The sequence below is a fragment of the Gopherus flavomarginatus genome, chromosome 1 (genome assembly GCF_025201925.1).
Source record: "Gopherus flavomarginatus isolate rGopFla2 chromosome 1, rGopFla2.mat.asm, whole genome shotgun sequence".
In the NCBI taxonomy this organism is placed as follows: domain Eukaryota; kingdom Metazoa; phylum Chordata; order Testudines; family Testudinidae; genus Gopherus; species Gopherus flavomarginatus.
The window spans coordinates 171233802-171252300 of record NC_066617.1 but is presented as its reverse complement, the minus strand read 5'-3'; the positions used below and the strand labels follow the sequence as shown (position 1 = coordinate 171252300).

Genomic DNA, 18499 nt, shown 5'->3' with positions numbered 1-18499 from the left:
GGAGTAAAGGAAGATGATTGACAGTTTGCCTAGCCAATCACTCAGAGACAGGGGAGGGACTTTCTTTCTCTGCAAAGAGTTCTGGGTATGGAAGCCCTCTATAAAAACCCTGGCTGCATCCTAGCCAGACAGTCAGACTTGCAGGGCTGGGGAGGAAGGGTCCTCTGCGGAAAGCCCTGTCTGTTGGGCCCAGGAGGCAAAGTAGTTCCATTTGGCTCAGTAGGAACACATAGTGGACTCTTTCCTACTGTTTGATAGTATTCCTTGCATTTCCCATGAACATGCCCATTCTAAAAACTATATAAAAGCAGCTAAATACTACCAAAAAAACCCAAAAACAAAACTATATAAAACTATACTCTTTTAAAAGTGCGTTACAAACAAGAGGACACTAATAGTTCTGACTGGGACCATATGGTGGTGAGAAGGACCTGGAGGTGCCGTGGGTCCGCCTGGCCCTTTATCACCTCTACTTTCAAACTCTTTGGCTCCAGTTACATGATGCACATGTATAACCCCTCAGTGGAATACAATAGGGACCATCACTTGAAGAAGAAAAAGGTACTTCCTCTTGTTTGTATTAAACCTGCTGCCTACTAATTTCATCACATGACCCAGGTTTTTTATTGTCAAAAATAGTAATTAACACTTCTCTATTCATTTTTTCCACACCATTCATGATTTTATAGATTTTGATCATATCACCCTAGATTTCCATGGCATTCTATCATCATGGTAACATGAAATTCTACTCATGGGGAAGACACAGAGCTCAGCAACACCAAGGAGCTGTCTGCGAAGGTGAACACATTGCATGGGATCACATTCAGGGGGCCAAACACAAATATGCATCATAACATGTAGTAAGGTTTCATAGCATGAACGTCAAATGTTATTTTCAAAGTTTCTTGATTTTTTCAAACTCATACAGAGCTATTCCTTATTGCAGAGAAAGCCAAAGAAAGGGTACGAAACTTAATTTCAGATGTTTCAGCAGGGCCTGATTAAATTAATCCTACAGTACTTCAAAACCTAACTGAAGCAATCATCTTTGAGAACTCATGGAGGACGGATCAAGTCCCAGAATACTGAGGAAAGGCAAACATAGCATATATCTTTAAAAATTATACACCAGTCAGCCTAACTTCGATACCCAGAAAGATACTGGAACAAATTATTAAACAATCAATTTGTATCCTCTAGGCTAATAGGCTCATAAAAAATAGCCAGCATCAATTTATTAAGAACAAACCATGACAAATCAACCTAATTTCCTTGTTTGATAGGGTTACTGGCCTAGTGGCTAGAAGAGAAGCAGTAGACAGGATATATCTTGATTTTAGTCAGGCTTTTGATGCAGTCCCACATGACTTTCTCATAAGCAAACTAGGGAAATACAGTCTAGATGAAATTACTAAAAGGTAGGTGCACAACTAGTGGTAGTACTGCTGAAAAAGATCTGGATCACAAATTCAACACGAGTCCACAACGTGATGCAGTTGCAAAAAACTAATTTTCTGGTTTCCATTAACAGGAGTGTCATACGTAAAACACAGGAAGTAATTGCCCTGCTCTACTTGGCACTGGCAAAGCCTCAGCTGGAGTATTGTGTCCAAATCTGGGCACCAAACTTCAGGAATTTGCAGATAAATTGGAGAGAGTGTCCAGAGAAGAGCAAGAAAAGTGATAAAAGGTTTAGAAAACCTGACCTATGAGGAAAGGTTAAAAAAACTGGACATGTTTAGTCTTGAGAAAAGAAGACTGAGGGGGACCTGATAAGGGATGTTAAGGGCTGTTAAAAAGAAACTGTGATGATTTATTCTTCGTGTCTACTGAAGGTAGGACTACTAATGGGATTAATCTGCAGCCAGGAATATTCAGGTTAGATATTAGGGAAAACTTTATAACTATGAGGATACTTCCTATTGGAATGGGCTTCTAAGGGAAGTTGTTGCGTCCCCGTGATTGGAGGCTTCTAAGGAGGAGTTTGGACAAACCCTTGTCAGGGATGATCTAGCATGAGGGGCTGGACTAGATGACCTCTTGAGGTCACTTCCAGCCCCACATTTCTGTGATTCTATGTTTCAGTCACTCAATGTGCAAAAGACCTCCCCAAATAAATACATAACCCTAGGCCAAAACTTCCAAACCCGGTTGCCCAAAGTTAGATTCCTAAATCTAAATTTACACACCTAAGTAGAAACATGTATTTGGTCTTACATTTTTTTTTTGGCCTGCCTGATATATTACATCTGACTTGCCAGAGTTTGTTACTTTCTATTTTCCTGAGTAGGATTTTACTTCCAACTTTTAAAAGATGTCTTTTATTTTCTCTAACTGCCTCCTAACCTCCTCATTTTTGTGTAGTTCCCTTTTTTGAAGTTAAATGCTACTGAGGTGGGTTTCTTTGGTCTTTTCTCCCCTACAAGGACGCTACATTTAATTACATTAATTACAAATAAATTGCTATTACCAAGCTGTTCAGCTGTATTCACCTCTTGGATCAGATTCTGTGCGCCACTTAGGATTAGATCAAGAATTGCTTCTTTCATCAGAGCACAAAGGACTTGTGATCCAGCTGCAGATCTTGGCATAACATAAAACTGACTCTCTTAACAAAATCCTCTCAAAACAGTTGCATTTTCATACATACAATAGCTCCTCACTTAAAGTTGTAGTTATGTTCCTGAAAAATGCTACTTTAAGCGAAACGATATTAAGCAAATCCAATTTTCCCCATAAGAATTAATGTAAATAGGGGGTTAGGTTCCAGGGAAATTTTTTTTATCAGACAATAGACTATATTATAGTGTGTGTGTTTGTGTGTGTATAAACAAACAATTTAATACTGTACACAGTAATAATGATTGTGAAGCTTGGTTGAGGAGGTGAAGTAAGAGGGTGGAATAGCGTGGGATATTTCCCAGGGAATGCCTTACTGCTAAGTGATGAACTACCACTCGGCTGAGCCCTCAAGTGTTAACACGTTGTTAATGTAGCCTCACACTCTACAAGGCAGCAGGAATGGAGGGAGAGGAGAGAGCATGGCAGAGAGTGACAGAGACACACACCGTGTGTGTGAGAGAGAGGCATGCATTGTCCCTTTAAGTATACTGACCCCATTCTAAGTACACTGCCTTTTTAAGCAGATCAGCAAGTTGAGACAGCAACTGCTGCCAACAAGCTCCGTCCACCCTGAGCCCTGTCATGTCCCTGCCCTGCTTTGTGGAGATGAGGTACAGGAGCAGGGGGCAGAAGCAGGGGGAGGGGGACAACCTGACATTAGCATCCCTCTTCCCCCTCTCTGTGCACAACAAGCAGGAGGCTCCCGGGAGCAGCTCCAAGGCAGAGGGAAAGAGCAGCACACGGCAGCATGGGGAGGGACAGCTGAACTGCCCAGCAATTGATAGCCTGCTGGGCAGCTGCCACACAGGGATCTTATGTGAGCTTATGGGTAGCTGCCAGTCCACCCTGGTTCCAAGTCCCCCCCAGCTAGCTCCAACGGGCTGATCTTCCTGCAAGCAATGGACAAAGCAGGCGGCTGCCAAACAACATTATAAGGGAGCGTTGCACAACTTTAAACGAGTATGTTCTCTAATTGATCAGCAACATAACAACGAAACAACATTCACCGGGATGACTTTAAGTGAGGAGTTACAGTATATGAATGCCAGCATGTTCTTTTTAGGTCTAAATAGTTCAATTATACAGAGACACTTAGTCTGTGGAGCCTTGAAGTATTCAATATCTTTTGGTAACATTTTTTTTTAATTTTATTATATTTATTTCAGTATATAATGATATAAAATGATTCCCTCTTTCCTACAATTTGTTACTCTGGGTGCCTTTGGCATTATTAAAACAATAATATCACCTAATAAAACAAAAAAGGGCAGCAAAAAAACCAAGAAAAACTCCAACAAATCCCTATTCCGACACAGCCCAAACAGTAGGTCTTTCACTCACCCAAACTCCCATCCCCCATAAATAATCACTCTCAACCTGATCCACCATCTTCAAAACACCCAGGAGAACATGATGGGCCTTACAAAACACTCTGGAGATCACCAGTCCCATACTGCTCAGGACCAAAACAGAAGCCTGTTCCACAACTCAGGGCTCCTTACAGAGTATGTTCTACCACTGACCTCTTTTCTATTAAATCATGGGGATTCCAACATAAACACCTCTGCTGACTGCAGCAGTATGGTACAGGGAGACAGGCAGTCTTAAGTAGGTGGACCCTAAGCAACTTGTTTGACTCCATTTTTCTCAGAATATATTTTATTCTCCTTTGTGTGGTGAGACTTAAGGAATTTATTTTCACTCAGCTACATTAGGAATCCTAAAGTAAGGATGATCCTGAAGTACAATGTCATTGCAGGTATTTCCAGCATTTGTTCTGGCGTTAATTATTAACCCTTTTGGGGATCAGGGAAAGAGCTGAACGAACATCTACTAAACATCTTTATGCCCTATGGTCCTTTGCTGTTTCCATTTGCCCCAGATTAAATGAATCTGCCCACAATAAAAAGCAAGGGCTTATAAGAGTTGGTTCTAGATGTAACTCAGTTGGTGCTAGCATAAAGTATCTCATTATTAAGTATCTCAGTTTGCCTCTCTCAAAATCTAAAATATGGTAACTGAAAACATTTTGCCACCATCTCAGAATATCAAATCAATCTTCTTCATTGTAGATTCTTCCCCTAGTTGGGCAAAATTAAATCACAGGAAATGGTCATTGCTCCTAAAGTCACCTTGTATTCACAAATTCCACTGGACATGCCAGATACTAAAATCAAAACAGTACACACACGTGGCAGCCAAAAAGAAAAGCTCAAAATTCAAAACCAAGACACCAAACCCAAAACAAACAAATTAACAAAACCCACAAGCCACACTTTCGTATTTTTCTTTGAGACTGGAAGAACACCCAAAACAAATGAGGATAGCATTGCAGAAACTCCAAGTAATTACATGAATAGGTAAAATTGATGAAAAATCTGAATGACCACAAAAATGGAAGGAAGCAATGAATTTCCGTGTCTCTAAATAACACACTTGCAACACGTATCAGAAAAGAGGATGATGACCCATTAACATACATTATTCCCTGCTGCCATTTAATTACCTTAAAGTTGACCTTCAATATTTGGATTTGTGTTATTTTTGTTTCCCGATTATGAATAAAGGAGGTCTGGAAATAGTTTTTGTTTGTTTGTTTTAAACCATACACAGTAGGAAGAATGAGACAGACTCTCAGCTGAGGCAAACTGGGATAGTTCCATTGACTACACTGGAGTTATGCTGACACCAGCTGAGGAGCTTGGCCCATTAGGACTTGTCTTACCTGCTGCTGGATGAAGAGTCTCGGCAGCCTGGAGAACTAGTAGGATTATGACATCACAAGAGACTGAAACCTAAGGAAGCAAAAAGAGGAAGGGATTTTAGTTAGACCATTTAAAAACCTTTGATTTTTGTTTACATTATCACCTATTTAACTCTCAATTCCTAATACCCACTCAGGACAATAATTCATTATGAAAGATTCAACACTTTTGCCACAAAAAATTGAGAGCAGAGAAAACTCCTACTGCAATTCTCCAACAAAAACAAGATTTGGTATTTCTAAAACTGGAGGGGAAAATCTATTTCTTTTTACAGCATGAAGAGCAGCCCCTTTTCCCATTTCTGCTGGTCATTAAAAGGTCTTCCATTGTGTATTTACCACATTCACTTACTGAGAAGTTAAGTTTGACATGGATCATGAAAAAAAGGAGATGAGAAAGAGTTTTATCAAGTGCATTCTGTCTGTAAAGTGCTTTCTGATTCCTGAATGGAAGATACGTTTTATATAGTATAAATGTTTACTGCAAACTACACTGCTATCAGCAAAAGACAAATTGCAGACATGCACAGACAACACAGAAGTCAAACTGAAGCTCACACAAATGAAACTACCAACACCAAAGCATCTCTGTTCAGAGAAAACACCTGTTTGCAAAGCACTCCCTACAAGTAAAGAGCTATTCTTCAACAGAGAAAGACAGTCTGCAATTTTCCCCCTGCAGTGACATTTGTCATTGTTTTTTCCTACTACTGTACTTAAAACTTAGCACTACTTATTGTTTAGTAAGAATATCTAGCTGAATAATCTGATTTTGATAGATTAAATTTAAAAGCAGTGATAGTTTTAGATTAAGCCTAAATTATCCTGCAGTGAAGTCTATGGCAGCATAATTCAGTTCTTGCCTTAGCTTGAGTTTCCTCAACTGCGATAGATTTTTCCCCACTTAATTTTCTCCAAAGCAATTAAAAACTTCTCTTGTCTTTGCAACATAAGCTGAATCTAGGTAGTTTTAAAAGAACCTCCAAGTCACAGTTTAAATGAGGTGATGCTAGCACTTATCCGTACAATCGGTACTATACTTTCCAGACTGGCCATTGGCAATCAGAGAACTATTTTCCCATAAACAGCCACCGAGCTGGGTAATGCCTATGCCTAGAACATTCAGCCTGATCCCCTGACAATCAAAAAACAACTGAAGCAAACAGAGGTCTTCAAACACCAGCCAGAAATACCAGAGAGACTCTCTTGCACTCCAGTGGCACTCAAATAATAATCAAAATGAACAAGAGTACGTGACAGGTTATTAAATCCTCACAGTGAAATTCTCTCAACTACAAATGACAATGATGACAAAACCTGAAGTCAAATCACAGTGCAGCAAGGCTCACAGGAACTTCACTGCAAATGAGTGGCATTGGATAGCTCCTCACTCAAGCTGCCTGGATGAGTGCTTTTACCACACCTCAGAATATTGCCTTATGTTAACTGCATTAACTGCTGCTACATTTCCTAGTACATTCAGGCAGCACACATCTGCAGAAAGTGACTGCATCAGGCAAGCCTGAACATTAAATTGATGTCAAAGGATGACATCAGCACACAGGTGCAGTGAAGCACATCCAGCTAAAAGGTTAACCCTCGCTCAGTATTTGGGATAATTAATCATCTGCCCTTTTCTTAGGGTATGTCTACATCTACAGTTTTGCAGCGCTGGTTGTTACAGCTGTATTAGTACAGCTGTATAGGGCCAGCGCTGCAGAGTGGCCACACTTACAGCAACCAGCGCTGCAAGTGGTGTTAGATGTGGCCACACTGCAGTGCTGTTGGGCGGCTTCAAGGGGGGTTCGGGGAACGCGAGAGCAAACCGCAGGGAAGGAGACCTGCTTGCACGGGGGTTCGGGGAACGCGAGAGCAAACCGGGGAAGGAGACCTGCTTCCCCGCGGTTTGCTCTCGCGTTCCCCGAACCCCCCTGCAAACCGCAGGGAAGGAGACCTGCTTGCACGGGGGTTCGGGGAACGCGAGAGCAAACCGGGGAAGGAGACCTGCTTCCCCGCGGTTTGCTCTCGCGTTCCCCGAACCCCCCTGCAAACCGCAGGAAAGGAGACCTGCTTGCACGGGGGTTCGGGGAACGCGAGAGCAAACCGGGGAAGGAGACCTGCTTCCCCGCGGTTTGCTCTCGCGTTCTCCGAACCCCCTTGCAAACCGCAGGGAAGGAGACCTGCTTGCTCGGGGGTTCGGGGAACGCGAGAGCAAACCGGGGAAGGAGACCTGCTTGATTACCAGAGAGGCTTCCTCAGGTATGCTGCGATACCTGCTTATTCCACGGAGGTCAAGAAAAGCGCTGGTAAGTGTCTACACTTGATTACCAGCGCTGGATCACCAGCGCTGGATCCTCTACACCCGAGACAAAACGGGAGTACGGCCAGCGCTGCAAACAGGGAGTTGCACCGCTGGTGATGCCCTGCAGATGTGTACACCTCCTAAGTTGCAGCGCTGTAACCCCCTCACCAGCGCTGCAACTTTGTGATGTAGACAAGCCCTCAGGTACTTTTATGGTCTTCATTCCAACAGTAGTCAAGAGTCTACAAAATCCAAGTGCCTTTTGAAGGGGCACTCCCAGCTGGAGCTCTCAGAGTTAACACGATATTACACACGTCCCTGCCTATATTAGTGGTTTACAATCAGTTTCCTTAAAAAAAAAAAAAAAAAAAAAAGATTTCTCGCTTCCCTTTCACTATATGTAAGACTCTCAGAAGCAGGGGAAACTGACTGACTATATAAAGGAAACAGTGTTCATGATTATTCAGAGTGCTGTCAAATGTACATAAAGCAAACAAACAAGAACTAGAGACTAATCTCTTTCAATTGTGATAATCATAGGTGTTTCCTGTAATACTAAAAGATTGGAAAAAAAGACTGTCAGGGGTGCTGTTAACAGCATACATTTACGATCTCTTTAATTCATCTTTTTCTCACGTAGGATGTAATTATTTATTATTCAGAAAGCAACGGTACACCACATGTGCTATAAACTTTTTCCATACACAGGAAGACCCAGATCCTGGCTCTAAGAGCACACATTCTAAAGTTCTAATCTACTTATTGTTTTAGGTGGATAACATGCAGAATGCTAAGACCTCCTATTGGGATAAACACAGAACTGAAATCACTATAAAGCCTGTACTAAAGACCATCTTTATGAAGCAATTGCACATCTTAGAAATTGTTCCAAAGTATTCCCAAATGTTTTAAATACAATTCTCTTCCTCCTTTACGAGAAAGCGAGGTCTGTTAAGTAACTTTTTTTGTTCATGTCCTTTGCAGAGGAGGAATATCTCCCATATACAAGTTACATACGAAACTGGGTCCTTTGTAAGACGTAGGCCAGAGAAACCTGTAAGAGTATCGATGGACAACAAGTGATCACTGTTAGAATGACGTAGAAAATCTAATCTCCACTGTGGCTGGTATCAGAGAAACTCAGGACAAAGTCATACCTAGGGTTATATCAGCTTTGCATTCAGAAAGGAATCTGAATCATCATGTATGAAATATGGTATGCAGGTGGCACACTGGGGCCACTGCTAATTGCCAAGCCCAAGAGCTGGACTGTACTAGTAAGGCATGTCATAAAGAGATCTGTTGCATATCTTTGCCTTTGAAGGACTTCCCTCATCAGAATGGAACGGTTTGAGACTGTCCCTTTTCTGAAGCACAGAAAGCAGATCTTACAAGCTAGATAAAGGCCTTTTACCTGCACTATGACGATAGAAATCATATGCTCCTGGAGAAAAAACCCAGGCAAGAATGAAAACTGAAACTGACAGCTTTATTTTATGATGCCTGAAGACCGTCTGTGAATTTGATAAATGACTTAGTGTAGGAACCACCCCTCAATCGTAGGTAGTACCCAGTAAGGCCAAATACATCTTAATAGAAGAGCTAGGATTTTTGGTGGGAAAGTTTGCTTTTTTCCTCCAAAAGGGGCAGGGTGAGGTGCAGTAGGGATGGGTAAGACAGAGATAAGATGTAAAAATACAAATACTGTTGGCATAAGAGTTTATTAAGTTCAACGCTGCAGAGGACAAAATCCTCTCATATATGTACTATTTTCCATTTTGTACAAATCACAGTTTTATTATGAGCCTCCTGCACATTCATTCATAACAATAAAATGTATTTGGGGAAGGAATTAACTAACTTTTGCTGGTCTCAAGTGGTTGTCTAAGAGAGATTTTTAACATAGTTCTTGCTTCTTTGTATGAGACCAAACAAAGGTACAATGGAATAACTAGTAGTTATTATTTTATTAAAATCATTAGACCTATTTTCTGCAAGAAAATCAGTAAGTGCTAGGCCTCACATGCTTGAGAAACAGCTTTGCTTCTAGGACCTCTTGAACTTGTGGCTTTACAAGTTTAATAACTGTGCGTGTTTTTACAAGAACCTAAACAATTAAACCCCTTCTAGAGACTCTCTTTAAATTGCCAAAAAGCTCATGAGTTAATGTTTTGCAAGATGCCACCATAGAAAACAGGATATGCTGCATTGTCTTAGAGTTCAACAGCAGAATGTGCTACACATGAACACCTACTAAATTTAGGCAGCTCTTGTTACTCCAGCCAGTGTCTGATTTGAAACACGCATTGTTTTCTCAACAGTACCCACAAATACCTTTTGTTGTGCAACTACAGATCTGTTCATTCATTGAACTGATTTGGGACAACTCTTTTATGACTGAAACCTAAGCAGATCTACATATAAGTTACTGCATGGTGGACAGGAAAATGAAACTTCTGGCCTCATCTACATACAACCTTGCTTTAATTTAATTAACCCAGTTCACATCCTTGAGTGGACACTCTTATTTCAGTTTAAGGGTGGCGTGTTTTGGTTTTGCTTAAAACTAACTTGGACTGAAATAAGCCTGGTTTAAACTAATATGAGAGTCTCAACATAGCCTTTTTTGCATTGATTTAACTAACCTGGTTTTTAAACAAATCACATCTCAAATTAAACTGGTACAACTCTGCATGTAAATAAGTCCTTATCTGCAAGAAAAAAATAGTGGTTTAATTATAGTAGTTTAATGCTAATACTTGGCACTCTCCTGCAAAATCAGAGCTTTGATAATATATTATATATATAAAAAAAGCTTCCAACTCTTGCGAAGATAATGTTTTGAATGCGGACCAAGCATAATCAAAGTACTGCTGACTGCCTAAGTCCGGAGACAGCTACAGTGCCCTCTGCTGTGGTCATGAATATTTTCAGGCTGCAGTAAAGAATAAACACACTGCTGCTCAGAATCTTGCAGGCCAAAGTGAAACTGATGATCAGATTAGTTTCATTCTGCTGTTGCTGGCTTGAGAAAGGCAGAAGCTATTCATTCACTGGAGGAGAAATTAAAAGCATCAGAAACCCATGGAGGTTGATGTGGGGAAAGGAACAGAGAAATAACATGTTTTTCTCTTGAATATATTTGAAGGCCCCAGCTGCGAACACTTCATCACTTACATATCTAGAGATGGATCTAAAAGAAGTGGTCTCCCAAGCAAAGTTCAGGGGCAGCACTATCAGGAGTTCTAGAAGTCTCTTCAGACTTGTTGTGATGGCTGGACAAAGAGGAAATAATGAGCTTCTAATTAGGTCTTGGCCCCTGGATCTAACTTATGTAGTCTCCCCTCATCTTACTATCAGTCTCTGGCTAATATCTGGTACATTTTCTAAGACTGTAGATACACAAAAACAACAAGGAGTCCGGTGGCACCTTAAAGTCTAACAGATTTATTTGGGTACAAGCTTTCGTGGGTAAAAAATCCACTTCTTCATATGCGAAAGCTTATGCCCAAATAAATGTTAGTCTTTAAGATGACACCGGACTCCTCGTTGTTTTTGTGGATACAGACTAACACGGCTACCCTGATACTTGCCACCATGTAAGGCACCGTAGATACACAGCTACTCTGTAGACATTCTTGCATCATGTAAATGGTTTCCACCGTTACAGATAACATAATATGTGCAGGAGCACTGTACTTTACAGAGCAGCATGACTCTTTATACATGGTTCTATAACAGTACATTAGATGTTGCTAATTTTCAAACCAAAGCAGCCTATTCACAAAGCTGTGTGTTTCCATATAGGCAGAACCGTACTTTTGAAAAGTCTGAATATTCAACAACAAGCATCTCCTGACCTTAAGGCTTCTGGAAAAGTTACAGTGAGTGAAAATGCTCAAAAAACCAGGAGGCAAATAAACAGCTTTTTTTTTTTTAAAGCATGAATTTTAATCCAATCTCATGATTCCTGAGGCCTAACTCTTGAATGCTTGGAGTTGACAGTACTTAAATTGCCAGGCTTGCTCTGGTTTTCTGGGGAATCCCAGTGTGTTTTGTGGAAAATGGGGGGTTTGTCCTGGTTTCCTAATCATCGACCCCATCTCCTACATCTTTTCCATCTCCTCCCCTTACATTTTCCCCACCACCTACCTTGATGGAGGGCACCCTAGTTCATGTATTGCATTTACATTCTAAGAGACTAAGGCACAGAAAATAATGAGCCTGATTCTGCTCTCTTACCCTGGGTTTAAATCATGAGTAATTCCTTGAAAATCAGAAGAGATACATTGGTGTAACAGAGCTGATTCAGACAAAATATATGTATTTCAAACTGATGTAGTATTGTAGGGACCTCAAAAATACGACTTAAGCCCATTAAAAGGACTTACAAATAAGTCCATCAGATGAATTAAAATGGAGTCTAGCGACACGCAGAATACTTTTTTTTCAAATGGAAAGAAATAAAGCTTTGTGGCTTGTTTTCACTGCTCCAGCAGTACCATTTCTCAACATAAAACTGAGGAGCACTCCACAGAGAGAGGGTTGCAGAGGCCCTCAGAGGCCCAGCCCAAACCCTCAACCATCACAAGTCACCATGAAATCTTAGAAGTGTCAGAGCCTGAGCAAGGTCCTTGGGTTCCAAGAATGTTCCAAACACAATCCATTTCCCCAAAAGGCACAGCTGAGCATGGAAAAAGCAGGCAAGTAGAATTCCTTTCACCACGCTAGAAAGCAGTCTTGCTACCAACGTCTGCAGCAGCTGCAGGCAACAGAACTGCTTTCCAGTTAGTCAATAGAGAGCTTGTTGCTGTAATGCAGCTATAAAGGCATGAGTCATAGTAATGAGATCAGAGTTCAGGAGGAAGGTTTGCAGGCTGGTGACATTCCTATGGCGTTTACTATTTTAAAGAGCCCAGTTAGAGCCAACATCGGATTGTCCAAAGTCAGCCCACAGTCCAGGAACACACTATGCAGGGCCAGTGCAACCATTTAGACGACCTGGGCGGTCGCCTAGGGCACTGGCATTTGGGGGGCGCCATTTTCTTCGGCAGAGACCGCTGCAGTTGGATTTTTGGCCGCCCCGGTCACTGCTGACATTTAGGCAGAGGGAGCTGGGGCAGGAGAGCGCGGGGAGGGCCGCCTGCAGCAAGTAAGGCGAGCGGGAGGCTGCATGCAGGGGAACTTCCTGCCCAGCTCACCCCTGCCCCACCTCCTCCTCGAGCATGCTGTGGCCACTTCACTTCTCCTGCCTCCCAGGCTTGCAGTGCTTAAGCTGATTGGTGCCACAACCCTGGGAGGCGGGAGAAGTGAAGCAGCAACGGCGTGCTTGGGATACTCATGCTTGGAGTAGGGGTGAGCTAGGGCAGGGGTGCCTCAGGGCGGAGGGTGGGGAGCTGCCGCGGGGAGGGTGCCTCAGGGCAGAGAGGGGTAGCTGCCGTGCGGGGGGGGGGGACGCCTCAGGGCAGGGGCACGGGGGGGGAGTGCAAGGTGGAACTTTCGCCTAGGGCGCGAAACATCCTTGCACCGTCCCTGACACTATGGGCCAAATCTTGCTTACCCTAGACATCCAAGAAGTCTCACTGTAAACTTGGGGCTACTTGCCTGAAGTAAATGGGAAAACCTGGGTAAGACAAGCAGCATTTGGCCTTAAGCCTGGGCATCACCTCATCCACACTAACAGATCTCCCTGACTATAAGACTGGAGGCTTAGCAGCGGCCCCTCACTCCCCACCTGCTGTCTGAGCCAAACAGCATAATTTTAGATTTGCTGAGATTTAGTTTAACATTGTATTTTATTTTAAATAAAATTGGTGGTTTGAGCAAGAGGAGACTTAGTCACTGAGTCTTTCTGAAGACTCAGACAACATCAAATACTGCAAGTACCATGTTATTAGCCAGCATTACATTCTCAATTTTCAGTCCTTATTTTTAAAATAGTGATACATATCCTCATCTACTGTACATCATCACAGCCCTAGTGAATTCAATGGAACCACCCTGATTCACCACGGCTACAAATCTGGGCCCAACATTATTTATTAAAAAGAAAGCCGAACCATTTTTGCCACTGTTTTGATGAGAAGAATTTACCCCCACCTTCCCCCCAAGATTCTTGGGTGAACAGCAACTACTTCAGGAAACCATGTTAATAAAAATAAAGAGAGAGATTACACCGAAAAAACTTTTAAAGACTCACTTACTCTGCTCTAGAATGGACATTATTAATATAGAAGACAGTATAAACCTATCCACAATCCCCCTAGAAGTGTTACATTCTGGAGGAGTCTATCCAAGTCAACAGATGAGAACCTCTGCTTGCCTGTACATTGTGATCTAGAACGTTTCGAGTTAACTGTTCTAGAGCTCCTGTCTATATGGAAAATAGAGCGCTGTGCTGTGGAAAAGTCAGAATTCATACCAACGTTGAAAAGACTAAGCAGCACAAGGTTCATAGTAATGATGATCATTCTGTCCTATCAACTAACTTGAGACTGATTTCTTCCTCTTTATTGCAATGGGCCCTATTCATAATACCAGACAAACCAGCCACAGTGGCAAGCATGAGAAGGACACTACTCACACACTGGTCAGAACATATAAGTGCCCTATTTACACTTCAACCTTATTCAGCAACTGAACAGTGGGGAAAGGGAAGAACAGAGGTTTGCCTGCAAGATTCTCCCCCAACCCAACCTCTGTGCACTTGAGATGCCATAACAAGATGGTAATACTTTTCTACACTTGTAATATTTTTAAAATGCTCCACACACACACACTTCTGGTTTGTACCTAGAGCTTAAGAGCCACTCTAAACGATAATAATGGCCCTATATGCTTAGTGGGACATCTCACTGTAATACATGCTATGCCTAGTAGCAAGGCTTGGATCCAAGGTATTATTTTCTATGTATGATACTGCTCACCATGCTTTCCAAACTCTCAAGTACAAGCCCTGCTCCAAGGCTCTCACAGTCCAATTAATTCTTAAAAATACTCACATAGCTTTCCATCTTCAAAGAATACTAAAAATGTTAATTAATCAGTTAAATTAACACAGGCTCATAACATAGCCATGGAGCTGGAAAATATCCTGGTTATTGATAACAGTAACACATCAAGCACACATGCCTCCCTGCCCTTCCAGCTACCCACTCAGCCACCCACCCACCCTATGGAAGGCCTCTCCAGAGAGTTTCTGAAATCTATGCTGAGGGTTGAGCAGCGGAGCTACAGCCTCAGAATGTCAAGTTGGGGGACAAGGTTGTCCCGCTTTCAACCCTATGGAAATTAGTCAAAAGTCAAAGCTGTGTGCTATGTTTTCTGTGGAGAGGTCTCCTCCCACTCTCCAAGGGATTGGAAGGAAGCCGTGGCCAGGAGGAGTGAAGGTGAGCTACCAGGAAACTAGGGGGGATGGCAAATCCAGTGCAGAGGCACAGGGTCCTCAGGCAGATGACCATGATAACCCATAAATTAACCAGGACTGGGGGACGGTCCTGCAGCCTGTTCCACAGGGGAGGCCCAAATCTTACCTCCTCAGACGGGGCACAGAGGAGAATGAGTGTCTTGAGCCTCTCCGAGATTTTCATCTCTTGAGCTTCTTCCACGGGTTTTACCACAGAGGGTAGGGGTGGAAGGGAAGCTCTGAGCCACGTTATGGTTTCTAATCTCAGAATGAAAGATGTATGTAACCTTTCTAGCTGAATTCAGCTTCTGCTTGAAACAAAATTTAATTAGATCACAAAACAAATTTCATTTCTTGATTAAAACAATTCTTGGCATAAGGCCTGGAATGTGCTTCCCTAAAACATCCATATGGACAGACGCTTCACGCACTTGGATGTTCACATGACAAACAAGAGGTTTGTGAACATGGCTGAATAAAAAGGGAGTCAGAGTCTGCAAAAATGAGGGTGAATGCTCCCCTTATTTCCAGCCAGTCACTCAAGCCCAGGCCCTGGCACACTGCTCAGGCTGTATAATGGGACCTAAAAGGGGGTGGAAAGGGCCCACTGGAAATAGCTCCTGTCTGCCTGACCAGCATAAGGTCTCTGCTGAAACATGGCTCCCAGCCGCCAGCATATGGGGCAAGTCAGGGGGAGGTAATGGGAGGTGTAACAAGAGGGTGGAGAGGATGTGTGGCTGTTGCATACTGTACTATGGCTGTCATCTTCTTCCATAAGAACTTCCATACTAGGTCAGACCAAAGATCCATCTAGCCCAGTATCCTGTCTTCCAGTAGCGACCAATGCCAGGTGCTTCAGAGGGAATGAACAGAACAGGCAATCATTGACTGATCCATCTCCTGTTGCCACTCCTAGCTTCTGGCAATCAGAGGCCAGGGGCACTCATAGCATGGGGTTGCATCCCTGGCCATACTGGGTAATAGCCAAGGCCCACAGGAAGGAGGACACAACAGCCCTGAGTCTGCTCTAACTTGCACTGGCGAGGCTCTGGCTCCAGTAGAATATAGAGAATACAAAAGGCAACTTTAAAACATGTTCACACATCCCCATTCCCTACCCAAGCGCCAGGGCCAGCTTCAGGCACCAGCCAAGTAAGCTCGTGCTTGGGTTGGCAGATCCTAAGGGGCAGCATTCTGGCCAAACCTAGGGAGGCATGGCTGCCCTATTTTTTTTTTTTCACTTGGCCTCTGAGTCCGGCCGCCCTGCACCCAGGGTTTTTTTTGCTTTGCCTCTGGGTCCGGCCGCCCTGTGCCCTGTTTTGTTTTGTTTTTTTGCTTGGGGCAGCAAAAAAGTCAGAGCCAGCTCTGCCAAGGGCAGGAATTGACACACTTTGCCCAGCTCTAGCTCCAGAGCATCGAACAGGGGGATATTAATTCATGCTACATTATCTGAAAGGTTTTATTGAGAGCAGAAACAGGCATTTTAGGAAATCCCCAGTACATACTCTAGATCTGGTGTGTAGAACGTTATTTTAACCAATATCAAGCCTGACAAAAGTTTCTAGGGAATTTCAAGTATGGAAAAATTAAATGCAATTGTTTTATTCAGTTTGAATTTTTCCTCACTTTGCACTGTGATTCAGCACTCTTCGCCTACCTCCTCCTGTGGCTCTGAAACCAGTCTTAACTAGGAACTACTCTGAAGATTCAAGGAAATCAGCAGTTCAGTTTCATTTTGTATGGACAAACATAGACCAGGAACATTAAATGTTCAGTGCAAACTAAAATTAATCAGTTGATCTGGTCATGTATGCGCTACCAGGAAAACTGGGGAGAAATGCATGAGACTTATGACGCTGTTTGCAGGTCCTGAAGTGCTTCCTTGCCTCCATTTCTTCCAATGCTGAAGGGAAAGAGGAAGGAAGTTGTTTTACATTTTCAAAAGCAATGCCACAGCCATGGTTCCTTGCTGTATTACTCATGCTACCTGATAGCTGACTGAATAGTAAAAGAAAGAAAAGTAAGGAAACAGAAAAGAAAAAGGAATCAAAAGCTTTAAGTTACACTTTTTTTCATATATAGTAAAAATGAGGAGTTTATCCAACTATTGATGGAGCTCTGAGATCGCTCACAGAAAATGCAACTCAGCAATAAGAATCCCTGAATAGGAGGAGGAGGAGATGGAAAGCAACTTGGACAGGTAGAGGAGGGAACACAGAGGAGACAGGAAGGGAGACAGAAAAGAAAAAGAGACTGAAATACAATTTCAATTAAGCTTGAAAAAGCCATGTGATTTCAGGTGTTTATTCAAATGAATGTGTCATCCTGATACTTTAACTGTGACGAGGTCACCGGCTTGAAAAAAGATGTTCGGAAGGATGAAGCAGCTATAATCAACTAACAACAATCCAGGATTTTAACAGGCACCCATCGGTTTGAAATATTACAATTGCAAACTAAATATGTTGTACCTACATTGTTATAAGTAATGTCTAAAAATGCCTATAATTATTGAAAGAGATGGGAGGAGACACTTGTCTCTCTCATCTGAGTACATATATTTCAACTGTAACTCATTTTAAGAACATTTTTAGCCCTAAAGTTACTTATGCTCCAAATAGATTTGCTACCCCCTTGCCTTTATTGTCAAAATAATTATTTATACCACAGATGCAGAATAATGAAACTGTGGCTGTTGAAAGAGCTCTTTATATCAAAGGAAGGAATCCCACAGCATTTGACGTTTTCTACAGGAATAATTTGTTTGCATCGGCTTTGTTATACATTGCATCCCACCCCCACTGAAGCTTTGCCAGGTTGAGAGGTATGTTTGCACAGAACTGGCGTTAGCTGTTCTGCTGATGGCACATGCATTTCCCTAGGCCCTGCATGAGGCTATTTAGCTGTATGATCTAGAGCAGGGGTAGGCAATCTATGGCACAAGTGCTGAAGGTGGCACGCAAGCTGATTTGCAGTGGCACTCACACTGCCCGGGCCCTTGCCACCAGCCGATGGGGGGGGCTCTGCATTTTAATTTAATTTTAAAATAACGTTCTTAAACATTTTAAAATCCTTGTTTACTTTACATACAACAATAGTTTAGTTATATATTATAGACTTAGAGAAAGAGACCTTCTAAAAATGTTAAAATGTATTACCGGCACGCGAAACCTTAAATTAGAGTGAATAAATGAAGACTCGCACACCACTTCCGAAAGGTTGCAGACCCCTGATCTAGAGAGCTGAAACTGAAGAGGCCCCAGCCAATTGTGCACATAGAAAGAAAAGAGAGAGAGGCGAGAATGATGGCTTGTTTGGTATCTTATAAGACTTGCAATAAAATTGTGAGAACTGGCAACAATTAAGTTAACAGCTTCCCTTGAAAGCACATTTTGTAGGTTCT

At 42.4% G+C, this 18499-nt stretch overlaps 2 protein-coding genes across 7 annotated transcripts in view; both read right to left on the bottom strand.

Moving 5' to 3' along the window:
• Positions 1–18499, bottom strand: part of HHLA2 (HERV-H LTR-associating 2) — a 790111-nt gene that overhangs the window by 348994 nt on the left and 422618 nt on the right. The gene's annotated exons all lie outside the window — the stretch shown is intronic.
• Positions 1–18499, bottom strand: part of BBX (BBX high mobility group box domain containing) — a 221797-nt gene that overhangs the window by 135907 nt on the left and 67391 nt on the right. For 5 of the 6 annotated variants that reach the window (XM_050957572.1, XM_050957583.1, XM_050957590.1 and 2 more), the window contains exon 3: positions 5351–5420. The gene's annotated coding sequence lies outside the window, so the exon portion shown is untranslated. Of the gene's footprint in view, positions 1–5350; positions 5421–14862; positions 14917–18499 lie in introns of those variants that run through there. The other variant, XM_050957612.1, reaches the window with a different exon arrangement.